Below are 19,172 nucleotides of genomic sequence, written 5' to 3'. Positions count from 1 at the left end.
CTGTTTTCCATAGTGACTGCACCATCTTACATTCCCACCAGCAGTGTGCAAGGGTTCCCTTTTCTCCACATCCTTGCTGGCATTTGTTATTTGTGGTCATTTTGATGACAGCCATTCTGACAGGTGTGAGGTGACATCTTGTTTTGATTTGTATTTCTCTAATAATTAACAATGTTGAGCATCTTTTCATGTGCCAGTTGGTCATCTGTATGTATTCTTTGGAAGAATGTCTAGTCAGGTCTTCTGCCCATTTTTTGCTTAGGTTGTTTGTTTTTTGATATGAGCTGTTTATATATTTTGGGTTATTAACCCCTTGTCAGTCATATCATTTGCAAATAGTTTCTCCCATTCAGTAGGTTGTCTTTTCAGTTTGTCATTGGCTTCCTTTGCTGTGCAAAAGCTTTTTTTTTTTAATTAATTAACTTATTTATTTTTGGCTGCATTGGATCTTCGTTGCTTTGCACAGGCTTTCTCTAGTTGCAGCGAGTGGGGGCTCCCCTTCATTGCGGCTTCTCATTGCAGTGGCTTCTCTTGTTGCAGAGCACGGGCTCTAGGCACGCGGGCTTCAGTAGTTGTGGCTCGTGGGCTCTAGAGTGCAGGCTCAGTAGTTGTGGAGCATGGGATTTGTTGCTCCGCAGCATGTAGGATCTTCCCCGGACCAGGGATCGAACCCCTGTCCCCTGCACTGGCAGGCGGATTCTTAAGCACTGCGCCACCAGGGAAGTCCTGTGCAAAAGCTTTTAAGTTTAATTAAGTCCCATTTGTTTATTTTTGCTTTTATTTTTTTCCCCTTAGAAAATAGATCTAAAAAATATTGCTAATTTATATCAAAGAGTATCCTAGGTTACAGGTTTTTCCCTTTCAACACTTGTAATATATCCTTCCTCTCCTTTCTGGCCTGCAAAGTTTCTGCAGAGAAATCAGCTGATAGCCTTATGGGGATTTTCTTGTATATGACTCTTTTTCCCTTGCTGCCTTTAGAATTCTCTTTAACTTGCCATTTCAATTATGACATGTCTTGGTGTGGGTCTGTTTGGGTTCATCTGGTTTTGGACCCTTTGTATTTCCTGTACCTGTATACCTGTTTCCTTCTTCAGGTTTTGGAAGTTTTCGTCCCTAATTTCCTCAAATATATTTTTGATCCCTTCCTCTCTCTTTTCCTTCTGGGGCCTCTATAATGCAAATATTGGTACACTTAAAGTTACTGCAGCGATCTCTTAAATGGTTTTCAGTTTTTTAACATTTGTTTTTCTTTTTGCTGTTCTGATTGGGTGATTTCCATTATTCTATCTTCCAGATCACATATGCGTTTTTCTGTATCAGATTGTCATACTGAGTGAAGTAAGTCAGACAGAGAAAGAGAAATATCGTATGATATCCCTTATATGTGGAATCGAAAAAGAAATGATACAAGTGAACTTATTTACAAAAAAGAAACAGACTCACAGACTTAGAGAACAAACTTATGGTTATTGGGGCTAAGGATGAAGGGAAAGGGTAGTCAGGGGGTTTGGGATCAGTTAACATTTTTATTAATAATGTTTTGAATTCTTTATATGGTAAATTTTATTTCTGTTTCATTATTTGTTTCTTCAGTGGTGTTCCCTTGGTCTTTCCATTGAGAGCGGTTCCTTTGCCTTTTCAATTTGCTTAACTTTCTCTGCCTCTATGAATTTAGGTGAAATTATGCTAAGAATGAAAATTCCTGGTCTCTATTCCCCTGAGATTCTAATTTAATTGACCTGGGTGGAGCTTAGACATCGACAGTTTTAATAAAATTTCAGAAAATTTTTATTTAAAGTAAATGATTGCTCATACTTAGAGAAGTTTTTCTTTTAGGTGGTTTCCAATGCTTTTAGCTCATGGGTTTTTTGTTTGTTTGTTTGTCTTTGAAATGGGACAAAAGACCTCAGCGACACTGGAATCAGAATTTCTCTCTCCTTCTCATCCTTCAAGAAGGCAACTAGCTTTTAATTCACTAAAAAATTTAAGCTTTATAAGGGCAGGGACCCTAATTTCTTGTTTATGTCTGGTCTTCCCTGTTTAAAACAATGTGTGGTACAACTCAATACTTGCTAAATGAATGCGTATATGCCCTAATATATGAAAGTTATTATTTTGCAAGATATTTTTGGAAAGCTGTGGCTTGATGTAATTCATTTTCTTTTACCCTTAAAGGCCGCCTACTCCAGGATATTCAGAAAACATAGACCCCTCCTTTTCTGAATTTGAGAAATACATGGTATGACAACTTCACAGCCTTGATCTTCTCCGTAAAAGTAAGTGGGAATTTTTCTAAGTATGTGCTTCTAGGTAAGAAAAGGGAAAACTCATATAATTAATCATGATTGAAAAATCAGCTCTTTTACCTTTTGTAGGTGTATTATAATAAATGTTAAAAAATCAGTTATTTAAAAATAAAAGCCAAATCATAGCACAATTTTTGAAGATAATATCTCTGGAGCTCTTATTTCTATTATTTGAACATTTATTGTACATCATCAGCTTTCAGCTGAGAAGGAAAAAATAAAACACTTGATTTTTAAAAATGAAAACACAATATTCCCAGCTAGCTAGCATATTGGAGAGAAAGAAATTAAAAACTTAACCTTATCTGTCCATTCATAATTAATATTCATCATGGGCACATACCTCTCTTCTCCCCTTATCATAACTTAAAATTTGATCCATGGTTCAATTTCCTAAATGAACGTCTGGGTTCTTTTCCTCAAGAACAAATATTGTTATTATGTGTTTTAGATACATCATAAACATAACATAGGATAATATGTAGTAAATAGCTAAATTCTATCGGGTGGATCATATTTAGTAAACAACAAAGTACTCAGGTAATAAACTTCACCATAAGTAATTCACTATTATTTTTTCTATGAATTTTTTACACAGTTGAGATTGTATTATATGTATAACTTCACATCCTGCTGTTTTCCTGATAGCTTAATTTAAGAATAACTCATATTAATGAAAATTATAAACATTAATTTACGAAATAATAAATATTATGCTGATTGACATTAAAGTGAATGTTTTTGCTGTTATATGTCTTATCCATACATTAATTAAAAATCAAATATCAAGGTCAATTGCTTTTTGGAGCTACTCTTGGCTTATAATGACTAAAAATAATTAGTGACTGTGTTTATCAACTATTGCTATAAAATGCTGTGTAACCATGTACTCAGTAGCTTGCAACAACAAGCATTTAAAAGCTTAAGCTCAGAAGTGATACACTGTCACTTCCACCTACATCCACATTGAAAAAAGGCCACATGTTAAGTTCAACATCAGTGGGTGCAAAGTAGAATTTCTCCATAGAGGTTGGGATGAGGAGAGTAAGAGAGAATGTTTTCTGAACAGTAATCTTACTTCTACAGTGGCAAATTTATTCTTTTATTCAGTTTGACAGGAACATGCTCTGAGTTCATGTAAAAGTGGTTTAAAATTATTAAGGAGTAGATTTAAAAGAAGAGGTGCTAAACATCTCTAATTTATAAAACTTGAAATGATTTGATTTGCCAAGAGGATTTTGCTGCATTCATTCCCAGTATCCTGCAGAAAACATACAGCACAGATTTTGTAAAAATGGTAATGCATAAGAAATTATTGTGCGTTTGCAGAATTGAAGGTTAATAATAGTTGCAAATATTCTTACAGTTCAGATCTATCCATGCACTGATCAATGGGGCATTATTGTATTTGAAATCAGACTTTTCTTTGATAAGATGTTGAAAGAGGAACCTATACCTGAAAAGAAAACTGGAAGTTTGAGGAAACGTGTATCAAATGAATGCTCTTTTTAAAAAATTTTTATTGGAGGATAATTGATTTACATTGTTGTGTTACTTTCTGTTGTACAGCAAAGTGAGTGCTCTTTTTAAAAAATTTTTATTGGAGGATAGTTGATTTACATTGTTGTGTTACTTTCTGTTGTACGGCAAAGTGAATCAGTTATACATATACATGTATCAACTCTTTTTTAGATTCTTCTCCCATGCAGGTCATTACAGAGTATTGAGTAGAGTTCCCTGTGCTATACAGTAGGTCCTTACTAGTTATCTATTTTATATATAGTAGGGTGTATATGTCAATCCCAATCTCCCAATTATGCCTCCCTCACTTTCCCTGCTAGTAACCATAAGATTGTTTTCTACATCTGTGACTCTATTTCTGTTTTGTAGATAAGTTCATTTGTACCATTGTTTCAGATTCCACATGTAAGCGATATCATACGATATTTGTCCTTCTCTGTCTGACTTTCTTCATTCAGTATGACAATCTCGAGGTCTATCCATGTTGCTGCAAATTGCATTATTTCGTTCTTTTTCACAGCTGAGTAATATTCCATTGTCTATATGTACCACATCTTCTTTATCCATTCCTCTGTCGATGGATGTTTAGGTTGCTTCCATGTCCTGGCTATTGTAAATATTGCCGCAATGAACATTGGTGCATGTGTCTTTTTGAATTATGGTTTTCTCTGGGTATATGCCCAGGAGTGGGATTGCTAGATCATATGGTAGCTCTATTTTTAGTTTTTTAAGGAACCTCCATACTGTTCTCCATAGTGGCTGTACCATTTACATTCCCACCAACAGTGTAGAAGGGTTCCCGTTTCTCCACATCTAATGCTCTTTTAAGGTTTTCCTTTGTGAAAATGGGGTGGACTGTCATTTGCGTTGATCTAGGATGGGTGGTATGGTAGGCTGAACAACATCCCTCATAGATATCCAGGTCCTAATCTCTGGAACCTGTGAATGTTATTGTATATTGTAAAAGGGACTTTACAAATGTGATTAAGGATTTTGAGATGGGAAAACTGTCCTGGATTATCTGGGTGTGCCCTAAATGTAATCCCAAGTATCCTTATAAAAGGAAGGCAGAAGTGGACATATAATTACTTACTACAGAAGAGAAGAAGGCAATTGGATGATGAAAGCAGAGACTGGAGTGGTGCACTTTGAAGATGGAGGAAGGGATCATAAGGCGTGGAATACAGGCGGCCACTAGAACTTTAAAAGGAAAGGAAATGGATCCTCCCGTAGAGCCTCTAGAGGGAACACAACCCTGTCAGTACCCTCGTTTCAGCCCAGTGAAACCCATTTCAGACTTCTGATCTTCAGAACTGTCAGAGAGTACACTTATGTTGTTTTAAGCCACCAAGTCTGTGGTAATTTGTTACAGCAGCTGTACGAAACTAATACAGATGGTACCTGAGAAAGTTTGTCAAGTTTCTAAATTGACCTACAGATTGGACGTTCTGCTCTGAAAAAAAAAAAATTCATCACAAAATTTTGTTTAAGGTGCAAAATTAAATGAGTTTTTGTAGGAACTAAGTGTATCTAAATGAAACTAAGCTAAACTAAAGTTCTACTCACTTGAAGAAGTTGTTTGTGTTGAAAACTGAAAATGGAGGCCTTCAGCTTATGATGGGTGGAATTGTGTCCACCAAGAAGATGCCAAAGCCCTAACCCCCAGTACCTATGAATGTGAACTTCCTTGGAAGTAGGGTCATTGCCGATGATCAAGTTAAGATGAGGTCATTGAGGTGGGTTCTAATCCAATATGATTGGTGTCCTTGTAAGAAAGGGACATTTGGACACAGAGACAGACATGCACATGGGGAGAATACATGTGAAGATGGAGGCAGAGAGTGGGGTGATGCCACAGAAACCAAGGAACACCAAAGATTGCTAGCAAACCACCAGAAGATGGGAGACAGGAATGCAACAGATTGTCCCTCACGGCCCTCAGAAAGAACCAGCTCTGCTGACACTTTGATCTTGGACTTCTAGCCTTCAGAACTTTGAGACAATACATTTATGTTGTTTAAGCCACCCAGTTAGTGGCTTTGTTTCAACAGCCCTAAAAAATGGATCCACAGATATCAATGAGAATTTATTCATCACAGCTTTTTTTTTTTTTTTTTTTTTTTTTTTTTTTTAACCAAACCGTTTTCATGGACAGTTATACTCTCAGGTCCTCTTAATTTTCAGTCCTAAAAGCTAATACCAAGACTTCCCTCTGGAATTAGTTTTAATCAAGTTTTGTTTTGTTTTGATTTTTGTTTATATTTAAATTTTCAATGCATGAATTCCTAAGTAGCTAATTCTATGTTTAATTTGGCAAGCTGCCTTGCTAACACGTCTAACCAAATTTCTTTCTCTATCTCTATGTCTCTTTCTGTCTGTCTGCCTGCTTCCGTCTCTGTCTTTCTCCCTGTCTTTACCTCTCTCTCTCTCTCCCACTCTAAGAGAGCTGTAATAGTAAAGTCCAGATTTTGTGGAATATGACACAGACAGGATTGCTTTTAACAAACATTGATTGGTCTGGGTTATCAGCGAAGCTTCTCATAAGACCCGATTAGAGCAGAGCCCATCAGCTAATCAGATCACAAGTTAGTTACAGAGTTAGAAAGCTCTTCATTCCAACTCTTCATTTCCCATCCATCTATATGTTTGTACTGAAGTATTTATATCCTCTCTAAGTGGCTGAGCAGGCTTTTTTGGTTTGGGTTGAATCTGCTGGCTGACTGGGTGTTAGTTCTGTTAAGGGAGCTTGAATACAGCTGGTTGTACAGGGGCTGAGGGATCTGCGTCCTCAAGGATTGAAATTAGGGAGTTCTGCAGGTTGTGCATCTTTATTTGCATCTATTTGTTCACAGCCCTCTTTCTTATCAGAGGGTTGCCCTTTCTGCCTAAGGCTTGGAGGTTGGAGGCCGCCGGCTAAGGACTGAGAGGAGGCCCTCAGGGCAGCTTTCTCCCAGTGCTGTGGGGAATGAGAGTGGGGTCCCAGGCCCACTTCCTCCATCTGCCTGTCATACCCACAGTGGGACTGCGAAGGAGGCTGTGGTAAGGGCTGCCTTTCTTCCAGTCTTACTCGTAGAGAATTTATTTCTGAAACAGGAGCTGGTGAGGTCATGCTGGGTGCAGTGGAGGTAGGTTCATGAGTGATGGAGAGATGCTTATTAGTTTGGTTCCTCTGAAATGTGTAAAGCTATTGTCGCCAGGTTTAGTCACACCTACTGCTGAGAAATGACACTTTTTGGAAGGTGTAAAGAATAATTTGATGGGATTTAGAGTGGAGAAAGGTTCATGTCATCTTGTTCACTCTACCATTGTTCAGAAGTCAGATAATCACAATAGCTAACAGAATTTACCATGTGCCAGAGACTGTTCCATGTACTTTTCCTGAAATAATTCGCTTAATCCTCATAAGAACCTCTTAAGGAGGATGTTATTATTATAACTACTTTTATAGGTGAGAAAACTGAGTGAGGAAAGGTTTGAGCAATCGTTGAACCAGCAAATCAGAGGCAAATGTGACTTAAAAATTTAGCAAATAAGATAATGGTTTTAACCCAGTTTTAAAATTCTGGGACCTTGTTAACAACTGTTGAGAATAAACTGAAAAAGAAGGAGGCAGAGCATCAGTATCCCTGTCAGACTAAAACATGTTTCCTAAACCTTTCTTCCATAGCTAGAACATTGCTGTGTTTCCTGCACCTAGAACTGGTGTGTGGGTGTGGGCGGGCCGGGGTGGGAGGGGGGATTGCGTGTTTGTTTGTTTAAATCTATTAATGACATTGTAAGAACAAGTTTGTTTTCTTTTTATATTGAAACTGTTTCCCTAGGACTTATTTATGTATTTGCTTACTTACTTATTCAGCATATAGTGATTAAATAAATGCCTACTATGGGCAGACTTGTGCTAGGCATTGAGGACACATCAGAAAACGAGACACACGCATTCCTTGCCCTCACGGTCTTTCCAGTCTAGCTTTATTTTGACTGTACCTACTGTCGTACTAGGACACAATTCAGCATTTAAGCACCAGGGGAATAACAAGAGAAAGACAAGGAGGAAGGGGAAATGTAGTCCTGTGGGGAGCCATTCCTGATGCCCCAGAAATCAGATCAGGGGCTGTGCTGAGTTCAGTGCTTGCCTAAGCTGTTTTTGTCCTATTTCCTTCTCTCTCTTCTTAAGCCAGATGAACAGACGCAGGTAGCCCCCAATTAGCTCTGCTGAAGGGATTCCCTAAAAGTTGCGGGGGGACAGAGCTTGGGTGTCTGCTGGGCTCTAAAGGCCCCTGGCTTGTCTAGGCAGCTGGTAGAGTGTCCTGTCCCTTTTATGATCAGAGACTTTGCCCTAAGCTGTAGTCATTTGCTTGTATGAATGCAGATGGGAGGCTTTTTATTTTTTCTCTCCATCCTCCACTGAAATACACTTAAAAGGTCAACCAAGGATCCCAAACAAATTGTGCTGGGGCTGAGGGGAGAGGAAGCAGAGGGAGTACTTTGTCTGTGGATTAGCTTGTTTACGACAGAGCTAAAAAACATTTTGTTTCAAGCAGAGTTGTATGCCTTTGTCAATCAAACCAGGCTTGGAAGGGCCAAAAATCAGCCTGTTTGTCACAGAGTCCCCATATGCTTCAGAATCCAGCCCCAGCAGAGGAGCTTGCAAATGTCGGTACTCATCCTAATCACACTGCGGCTCTGGCCACTCAACAAGGCGGAGCGTATGATGCTTTATCCCAAGGGACCCTGGGACAAGGACTTGAATGCACATATTTGTGCCAGGATACACCAGTAAGGGACTGAAGTCAGTATATGGTGTACAAATGAGTAAGTTACTACTGTTGGCAGTTAGGGCTCAGTCTGGCTGGGGGCCTCTGGGAGATGGTGTGGAAGCTGCCTCAGAGTCGTCTTACCCAAGAAGTGATGAAGCTTCAGTACATACGCACCAACTCCCTTTGTCACTGACAAAGGGCTGTCCCCAGGGTTTCAGATTCTGCAGTCTTCTAAGGGAGTAGTCTTTTACATGCAGGGAAAGCTTTACAACAGAGAATTGCAGTGCTTGCGGTGTGTGCAGAGGGTATATATAGGAAGACTACCAGCCTTATTGCTACAAGCTCTAATTCTGATGGGAGCAGGAGAGCAATGATCTGGTGATCTCATCACACCCTGAGCCAAATCATCTTGTCAGAGTTACAAGGACCACGGTCCAGGAATGAGCCAATAGCTACCCTCTGATGGTGACTGATGGGAAAATCAGGATGTCCTGAGGGGGCCTAAGAATCTGGCTTCTGAATCAGATCTCCCAAAAAGCAGGGTATACAGGACATCTCTATCAGAGGTTGGAACTAGCAGCCAGTGGGCCTCATCTTTCTCAAGTTGCAAGTTGTTTTGCCTCCAGTATGTATATTTGTGTGTTTAAATAAATTGCTTGCCAAATTACACAAATCTAGAGAGTTCACATAAAAATCCAGATTTCTAGCTTTCGTTAAAAAACAAAAACAAAAAAAACTGGAAGATCTGACAATGCTGGGAATGCTTTTATATATGGCCATAATACCTGGGAGATACATAGCACCTTCCCTCCAGGGATGGAAGGTCACAGTCTCAATCAAACTGTCCCCTGGCCATTGAGACCAACAGTCAGTTGCATTTAACAGACAGCTTGGGCTTTTGCTTTCTTATATCCTGCTTCATTCATTTGTACTCACTACGTGGCTGCTCTAAATGTTTGAGTGGGTAGCCCCTGATTTTTATAACCTACTCCCTTCCCCACCACACTCTGAGGGCCACTAATGGACAACGAGTTTCAAAGCATTTTGCTGGCCCTCTATGACCCCATCCCCGCAGTCAGAAAAGTGTTCAAACTCTTGACTCTGTTATTTAAGACATTCGAGAACCTTCCATTATCTTGACCCAAACGCTCTTGAGTCACATCCCACCAGTTTCATGCCCATAACACATTTTTCAGGCAAACTGACCAAACTGGGATATGCAGACTGCATCATAGGAGTTATACTTTCCTATTCCGAAACAAACTTCGTATTTTCTCACCCAAACCTGATTGTCCCTTCTTGTAAGTGGCAAATTATGAAACAATAGATTCACGCTCACTCCTCTCTTTATGTCACAGAGCACATGCAGTCCATCCGCAAATTTTTTCAGCATTACCTTCAAAATCTACCTGCGTTCCAAGTGCCATATTCCATATCAAACTCCCAAGCCACCATTAGCGCACAAGCCACTGTCACTTCTCTTCTAGATTATGCTAATGGTTTCCTGATGGGGGTCGCTGCTTCCACCATTGCTGCCAATAGTCTGTGCTCAACACAGCAGCCAGTGTGATTCTTCTGAAACCTAGCTCAGATCACGCCACCCTTTGCTCAAAGCCCCTCTCCCATTTCCTCTCTGATCTCATCTTCTACTGCCCTCTACTCTCCTACCCCTGATCAACCTGCTCCAGCTGCACTTGCTTCCTTGCTTTTCTCTGCAGACCCTAGACTGCTAATTCCCTGGGCTTCGCACACTTGCTGTTTCCTCTGCCTGGCATGCTCTTTCCCTGTATATCTGCCAAACTTACAATCTAGTCTTCTTCAGGGCACAGATCAAATGTCATCTTCTGAATGAGGCCTTCTCTGACCACCTTTTTAAACATTGCAACCCACTCTCCAACACCCAGAAATCCCAATTTTTATTTTTCTCCAGCTCTTACTACCCTCTGACAGTATTTTACTTTTTCACTCATTACCTGTTCCCCTGAAGGAATTTTGTCTGTTTCATTCATGGACTTATCCACATTTTCTAGAATGGAGCCTGACTCCGAGTAGTTGCTCAATCATATTTGTTGGGTGAATCAATCAATGCCTATCCTTGCCCAATTCTCCTTTCCCTGAACAGGAAATTTCCTCTTAAAATCTAACTAAGTCTAACTCATTTTCAGAATTGTGTACTTTCCTACATCCTCCAAGAAGCCTTTCTGATTATTCTTGTTCAGCCTGACTACTATATTTCCTGAAGCTAAAATTATAGATGAAAAAAAAAAAACACATTGGAAATGATTGTGTTTATCCAGAAAATTGAGGAGGGAATTGTGTGGTCTTCATGGCAACTTCAACAAGTATTTGGAGGCAGAGACAGTGACCAAAAAAAAAAAAAAAAATCTGTGTTATAGTTCCATCTGTGCTGCAAAGCTGTTCTATCTGGGCGTGCTGAGCAGACTCTACCAGGCTGGAGTTAATACACTCGTGAATTCTCTGAATAATTAAGGCAAAGATGCAGGAGAAAAGAAGAGATGAAATAACCATAGATTTTAGTATATTGGTTATCTGTGGCTGCATAACAAACCACTACAGCACTTAGTGGCTTAAAACACTAAGTGTTTTTTATTGATCATATAGATCTATGAATGAGCGGTTCTGTTGGTCTGGGCTGGGTTCCCCTGATGTCTGCTGGGTTTGCTTAGGTGTCTTCATCAGCTGGTGTGCTGGCAGAGGGTTGGCTGGTCTAGGATGGAGTCACTCTCATTACTGGCTATTGGCTGGCTGTTGGCTGGAGTGGGGACGATTAGGTCACGTATCTATTGTTTTCCAGCATGGGATTGTCCACTTGGGGGTGCCAGGGTTCCCAGAAACTGCTTGGAAACACTTACAGTTTGTTGGGTGTGGGAAGCTTTCAGTTGGGCAGTGTTAGCACAAGTATTGCCCTACGAGTTTGCATTTTAATATTTCAATTCTCATAGAAAAGTTGGAGACAAAAGATTAATTGTAAGATGAGCCTTTGCATTTTTACAGGTATGCTAGCTGCAACCTTCAATTATAGAACAAAAGAACTTTAAAGAAAAATATCCTGCTTTGCAAAGGAGAAGCTTGGAATGCATTTAGCCACTTTCAAGCTCAAGGAAGGAAACCATGAGCATGCAAAGCAGTCAGCTAGCTTCCTTCAGCGGTCACAGACCAGAAGGGTCTCCATATTCTCTGAGCTCCAGGCTTGGGGTGAAGATAAGGTTCTGTCTTGTCCTTTGTAAAATGAGACAAAACTAAGGGACGGGAATGAACATAGGAGAAGAGAACTTGAACAGAGGACTTCTGATGGACTTGAGGACATTTTTTTTTTAACAGCTTTATTGGAGTATAATTGCTTTACATTGTTGTGTTAGTTTCTGTTGTATAACAAAGTGAATCAGCTATACGTATACATATATCCCCATATCCCCTCCCTCTTGCGTCTCCCTCCCACCCTCCCTATCCCACCCCTCTACGTGGTCACAAAGCACCCAGCTGATCTCCCGGTGCTATGCAGCTGCTTCCCACTAGCTATCTCTTTTACATTTGGTAGTGTATATATGTCAGTGCCACTCTCTCACTTCGCCCCAGCTTATCCTTCCCTCTCACCATGTCCTCAAGTCTATTCTCTACATCTGCATCTTTATTCCTGTCCTGCCCCTGGGTTCTTCAGAACCATTTCTTTTTTTTTAGATTCCATATATATGTGTTAGCATATGGTATTTGTTTTTCTCTTTCTGACTTACTTTACTCTGTATGACAGACTCTAACTCCATCCACCTCACTACAAATAACTCCATTTCGTTTCTTTTTATGGCTGAGTAATATTCCATTGTATATATGTGCCACATCTTCTTTATCCATTCATCTGTTGATGGACACTTAGGTTGCTTCAATATCCTGGCTATTGTAAATAGACCTGCAATGAACATTGTGGTACATGACTCCTTTTGAATTATGGTTTTCTCAGGGTATATGCCCAGTAGTGGGATTGCTGGGTCGTATGGTAGTTCCATTTTTAGTTTTTTAAGGAACCTCCATACTGTTCTCCATAGTGGCTGTATCAATTTACATTCCCACCAACAGTGCAAGAGGGTTCCCTTTTCCACACCCTCTCCAGCATTTATTGTTCGTAGACCTTTTGATGATGGCCATTCTGACCAGTGTGAGATGATACCTCATTGTAGTTTTGATTTGCATTTCTCTAATGATTAGTGATGTTGAGCATCCTTTCATGTGTTTGTTGGCAATCTGTATATCTTCTTTGGAGAAATGTCTATTTAGGTCTTCTGCCTATTTTTGGATTGGGTTGTTTGTTTTTTTAATATTGAGCTGCTTGTATATTTTATAGATTAAACCTTTGTCACTTCCTTCGTTTGCAAATATTTTCTCCCATTCTGAGAGTTGTGTTTTCGTCTTGTTTCTTGTTTCCTTTGCTGTGCAAAAGCTTTTAAGTTTCATTACGTCCAATTTCTTTACTTTTGTTTTAATTTCCTTTTCTCTTGGAGGTGGGTCAAAAAGGATCTTGCTGTGACTTATGTCACAGAGTGTTCTGCCTATGTTTTCCTCTAAGAGTTTTATAGTGTCTGGCCTTACATTTAGGTGTTTAATCCATTTTGAGTTTATTTTTGTGTATGGTGTTAAGGAGTGTTCTCATTTCATTCTTTTACATGTAGCTGTCCAGTTTTCCCAGCACCACTTATTGAAGAGGCTGTCTTTTCTCCACTGTATATCCTTGCCTCCTTTATCAAAGATAAGGTGACCATATGTGCATGGGTTTATCTCTGGGCTTTCGATCCGTTCCATTGATCTATATTTCTGTTTTTGTGCCAGTACTATACTGTCTTGATTACTGTAGCTTTGTAGTATAGTCTGAAATCAGGGAGCCTGATTCCTCCAGCTCCATTTTTCTTTCTCAAGTTTGCTTTGGCTATTCGGGGTCTTTTGTGTTTCCATGCAAATTGTGCAATTTTTTGTTCTACTTCTGTGAAAAATGCCATTGGTAGTTTGATAGGGATTGCATTCAATCTGTAGATTGCTTTTGGTAGTATAGTCATTTTCACAATGTTGTTTCCTCCAATCCAAGAACATGGTATATCTCTCCATCTGTTGGTATCATCTTTAATTTCTTTCATCAGTGTCATATAGTTTTCTGCATACAGGTCTTTTGTCTCCTTATGTAGGTTTATTCCGAGGTATTTTATTCTTTTTGTTGCAGTGGTAAATGGGAGTATTTCCTTAATTTCTCTTTCAGATTTTACATCTTTAGTGTATAGGAATGCAAGAGATTTCTGTGCATTAATTTTGTATCCTGCTACTTTACCAGATTCATTTATTAGCTCCAGTAGTTTTCTGGTAGCATCTTTATGATTCTCTATGTATAGTATCATGTCATCTGCAAACAGTGACGGCTTTACTTCTTCTTTCTGATTTGGATTCCTTTTATTTCTTTTTCTTCTCTGATTGCTATGGCTAGGACTTCCAAAACTATGTTGAATAATAGTAGTGAGAGTGGGCAGCCTTGTCTCGTTCCTGATCTTAGAGGAAATGGTTTCAGTTTTTCACCATTGAGAACAATGTTGGCTGTGGGTTTGTCATATATGGCCTTTATTATGTTGAGGAAAGTTCCCTCTGTGCCTAGTGTCTGGAGAGTTTTTATCATAAATGGATGTTGAATTTTGTTGAAAGCTTTTACTGCATCTATTGAGATAATCATATGGTTTTTCTCCTTCAATTTGTTAATATGGTTTATCACATTGATTGATTTGCGTATATTGAAAAATTCTTGCATTCCTGGGATAAACACCACTTGATCATGGTGTATCCTTTTAAAGTGCTGTTGGATTCTGTTTGCTAGTATTTTGTTGAGGATTTTTGCATCTATGTTCATCAGTGATATTGGCCTGTAGTTTTCTTTCTTTGTGACATCTTTGTCTGGTTTTGGTATCTGGGTGATGGTGGCCTCATTGAATAAGTTTGGGAATGTTCCTCCCTCTGCTATATTTTGGAAGAGTTTGAGAAGGATAGCTGTTAATTCTTCTCTAAATGTTTGATAGAATTCACCTGTGAAGCCATCTGGTCCTGGGCGTTTGTTTGTTGGAAGATTTTTAATCACAGTTTCAATTTCAGTGCTTGTGACTGGTCTGTTTATACTTTCTATTTCTTCCTGGTTCAGTCTCATAAGGTTGTGCATTTCTAAGAATTTTTCCATTTCTTACAGGTTGTCCATTTTATTGGCATATAGTTGCTTGTAGTAATCTCTCATGATCGTTTGTATTTCTGCAGTGTCAGTTGTTACTTCTTTTCATTTCTAATTCTATTGATTTGAGTCTTCTCCCTTTTTTTCTTGATGAGTCTGGCCAATGGTTTATCAATTTTGTTTATCTTCCCAAAGAACCAGCTTTTAGTTTTATTGATCTTTGCTATCGTTTCCTTCATTTCTTTTTCTTTTATTTCTGATCTGATCTTTTTGATTTCTTTCCTTCAGCTACCATTAGGGTTTTTTTCTTCTTCTTTCTCTATTTGCTTTAGGTGTAAGGTTAGGTTGTTTATTTGAGATGTTTCTTGTTTCTTAAGGTAAGATTGTATTCCTATAAACTTCCCTCTTAGAACTGCTTTTGCTGCATCCCATAGGTTTTGGGTTGTCATGTTTTCATTGTCATTTGTTTCTAGGTATTTTTTTATTTCCTCTTTGATTTCTTCAGTGATCTCTTGGTTATTAAGTAGTGTGTTTTTTAGCCTCCATGTGTTTGTATTTTTTACAGATTTTTCCTGTAATCGATATCTAGTCTCATAGCATTGTGGTTGGAAAAGATACTTGATATGGTTACAATTTTCTTAAATTTATCAAGGCTTTATTTGTGACCCAAGATATGATCCATGCTGGAGAAAGTTCCATGAGCACTTGAGAAGAATGTGTACTATGTTGTTTTTGGATGGAATGTCCTATAAATATCAATTAAGTCCATCTTGTTTAATGTATCATTTAAAGCTTGTGTTTCCTTACTTATTTTCATTTTGGATGATCTGTCCATTGGTGAAAGTGGGGTGTTAAAGTCCCCTACTATGATTGTGTTACTTTCGATTTCCCCTTTTATGGCTGTCAGTATTTGCCTTATGTATTGAGGTGCTCATATGTTGGGTGCATAAGTATTTACAATTTTTATATCTTCTTCTTGGATTGATCCCTTGATCATTATGTAGTGTCCTTCTTTGTCTCTTGTAATAGTCTTTATTTTAAAGTCTATTTTGTCTGATATGAGAATTGCTGCTCCAGCTTTCTTTTGATTTCCATTTCCATGGAATATTTTTTTCCATCCCCTCACTTTCACTCTGTATGTGTCCCTTGGTCTGAAGTGGGTCTCTTGTAGACAGCATATATATGGGTCTTGCTTTTGTATCCATTCAGCCAGTCTATGTCTTTGGGTTGGAACATTTAATCCATTTACATTTAATCTAATTCTCGATATGTATGTTCCTATGACCATTTTCTTAATTGTTTTGGGTTTGTTTTTGTAGGTTTTTTCCTTCTCTTGTGTATCCTGCCTAGAGAAGTTCCTTTAGCATTTGTTGTAAAGCTGGTTTGGTGGTGCTGAATTCTCTTAGCTTTTGCTTGTCTGTAAAGGTTTTAATTTCTCCGTCAAATCTGAATGAGATCCTTGCCGGGTAGAGTAATCTTGGTTTTAGGCTTTTCTCCTTCATCACTTTAAATATGTCTTGCCACTCCCTTCTGGCTTGCAGAGTTTCTGCTGAAAGATCAGCTGTTAACCTTATGGGGATTCCCTTGTGTGTTACTTGTTGATTTTCCCTTGCTGCTTTTAATATTTTTTCTTTGTATTTAATTTTTGATAGTTTGATTAATATGTGTCTTGGCATGTTTCTCCTTGGATTTATCCTGTATGGGACTGTCTCTGCTTCCTGGACTTGATTAACTCTTTCCCTTTCCATACTAGGGAAGTTTTCAACTATAATGCCTTCAAATATTTTCTCAGCCCCTTTCTTTTTCTCTTCTTCTTCTGGGACTCCTATAATTCGAATGTTGGTGCGTTTAATGTTGTCTCAGAGGTCTCTGATCCTGTCCTCAATTCTTTTCTTTTTTTTCCCTTTATTCTGCTCTGCAGTAGTTATTTCCACTATTTTATCTTCCAGGTCACTTATCCATTCTTCTGCCTCAGTTATTCTGCTATTGATCCCTTCTAGATAATTTTTAATTTCATTTATTGTGTTTTTCATCACTATTTTTTTGCTCTTTAGTATTTCTAGGTCCTTGTTAAACGTTTCTTGTATTTTCTCCATTCTATTTCCAAGATTTTGGATCATCTTTACTATAATTATTCTGAGTTCTTTTTCAGGTAGACTGCCTATTTCCTCTTCATTTGTTACGTCTGGTGGGTTTTTGCCTCACTCCTTCATCTGCTGTGTGTTTCTCTGTCTTCTCATTTTGCTTAACTTACTGTGTTTGGGGTCTTCTTTTCGCAGGCTGCAGGTCCTTAGTTCCCGTTGTCTTTGGTGTCTGTCCCCAGTGGCTACGGTTGGTTCAGTGGGTTGTGTAGGCTTCCTGGTGGAGGGGAGTAGTGCCTGTGTTCTGGTGGATGAGGCCTGATATTGTCTTTCTAGTGGGCAGGTCCACATCTGGTGGTGTGTTTTGGGGTATCTGTGGCCTTATGATTTTAGGCAGCCTCTCTGCTAAGGGATGGGGTTGTGTTCCTGTCTTGGTAGTTGTTTGGCCCAGGGTGTCCAGCACTGTAGCTTGCTGGTCGTTGAGTGGAGCTGTGTCTTGGCATTGAGATGGAGTTCTCTGGGACATTTTTGCCGTTTGATATTACATGGAGCTGGGAGGTCCCTTGTGGACCAGTGCCCTGAACTCGGCTCTCCCACCTCAGAGGCATAGCCCTGTTGCCTGGCTGGAGCACCGAGAGCATGTCATCCACATGGCTCAGAATAAAATGGAGGAAAAAAAAGAAAGAAGAAGATAAAATAAAATAAAATAAAATAAAATAAAATAACATAAAATAATTTATTAAAGTAAAAAATAATTATTAAAAAAATTTTTTTAAGTAATAAAAAAAAGAAGGAAAGAAAGAAAGAAGAGAGCAACCAGACCAAAAAACAAATCCACCAATGATAACAAGTGAAAAAAGTATACTAAAAAAAAACAAATAAAAACGGACAGACAGAACCCTACAACAAATGGTAAAAGCAAAGCTATACAGACAAAATCACACACAGAAGCATACACATACACACTCCCAAAAAGAGAAAACGGGAAAAATATATATATATATCATTGCTTCTGAAGTCCACCTCCTCAATTTGGGATGATTCGTTGTCTATTCAGGTATTCCACAGATGCAGAGTACATCAAGTTGATTGTGGAGATTTAATCAGCTGCTCCTGAGGCTGCTGGGAGAAATTTCCCTTTCTGTTCTTTGTTCGCACAGCTCCTGGGGTTCAGCTTTGGATTTGGCCCCGCCTCTGCATGTAGGTCTCCTGAGGGTGTCTATTCTTCGCTCAGACAGGACGGGGTTAAAGGAGCAGCTGATTCGGGGGCTCTGGCTCGCTTAGGCCTGGGGGAGGGAGGGGTACGGAATGCGGGACGAGCCTGTGGCGGCAGAGGCTGGTGCGATGTTGCACCAGCCTGAGGTGTGCCATGTGTTCTCTCGGGGAAATTGTCCCTGGATCACGGGACCCTGGCAGTGGCGGGCTGCACAGGCTCCCGGGAGGGGAGGTGTGGATAGTGACCTGTGCGTGCACACAGGCTTCTTGGTGGTGGCAGCAGCAGCCTTAGCGTCTCATGCCCGTCTCTGAGGTCCGCGCTGATATCCGCCGCTTGCCCCCTTCTCTGGAGCTCCTTTAAGCGGCGCTCTTAATCCCCTCTCCTTGTGCACCAGGAAACAAAGAGGCAAGAAAAAGTCTCTTGCCTCTTCAGCAGCTCCAGACTTTTTCCCGGACTCCCTCACAGCTAGCTGTGGTGCACTAGCCCCTTCAAGGTGTGTTCACACAGCCAACCCCAGTCCTCTCCCTGGGATCTGACCTCCAAAGCACGAGCCTCAGTTCCCACCCCCCATACGTCCCGGCCGGTGAGCAGAGAAGCCTCTCGGGCTGGTGAGTGCTGGTCAGCACCAGTCCTCTGTGGGGGAATCTCTCCGCTTTGTCCTCCGCACCCCTGTTGCTGCGCTCTCCTCTGTGGCTCCGAAGCTTCCCCCCTCCGCCACCCGCAGTCTCCGCCCGCGAAAGGCCTTCCTAGTGTGTGGAAACCTTTCCTCCTTCACAGCTCCCTCCCACTGGTGCAAGTCCCATTCCTATTCTTTTGTCTCTGTTTTTTTTTTTTCCTTTTGTCGTACCCAGGTACGTGGGGAGTTTCTTGCCTTTTGGGAGGTCTGAGGTCTTCTGCCAGCATTCAGTAGGTGTTCTGTAGGAGTTGTTCCACATGTAGATGTATTTCTGATGTATTTGTGAAGAGGAAGGTGATCTCCACGTCTTACTCTTCTGCCATCTTGAAGCTCCTCCCTCTCCAGCTTTCTTTTGATTTCCATTTGCATGGAATATCTTTTTTCGTCCCCTCACTTTCAGTCTGTAT

The 19,172-nt window shown here is 39.9% G+C and overlaps 1 long non-coding RNA gene across 1 annotated transcript in view; it reads left to right on the top strand.

Annotated features, from left to right (window-relative positions):
- Positions 1-19,172, top strand: part of LOC309642564 — a 290,224-nt gene that overhangs the window by 136,610 nt on the left and 134,442 nt on the right. The window contains exon 2 of the long non-coding RNA XR_014253256.1: positions 2,179-2,279. This is a non-coding gene — a long non-coding RNA (uncharacterized lncRNA). The remainder of the gene's footprint in view (positions 1-2,178; positions 2,280-19,172) is intronic.

Source organism: Balaenoptera physalus (assembly GCF_965194825.1).
Source record: "Balaenoptera physalus genome assembly, chromosome: 14".
Classification (NCBI taxonomy): Eukaryota; Metazoa; Chordata; class Mammalia; order Artiodactyla; family Balaenopteridae; genus Balaenoptera; species Balaenoptera physalus.
Note: the sequence above shows the minus strand (reverse complement) of the source record. Positions and strands in the feature narration are given on the sequence as shown.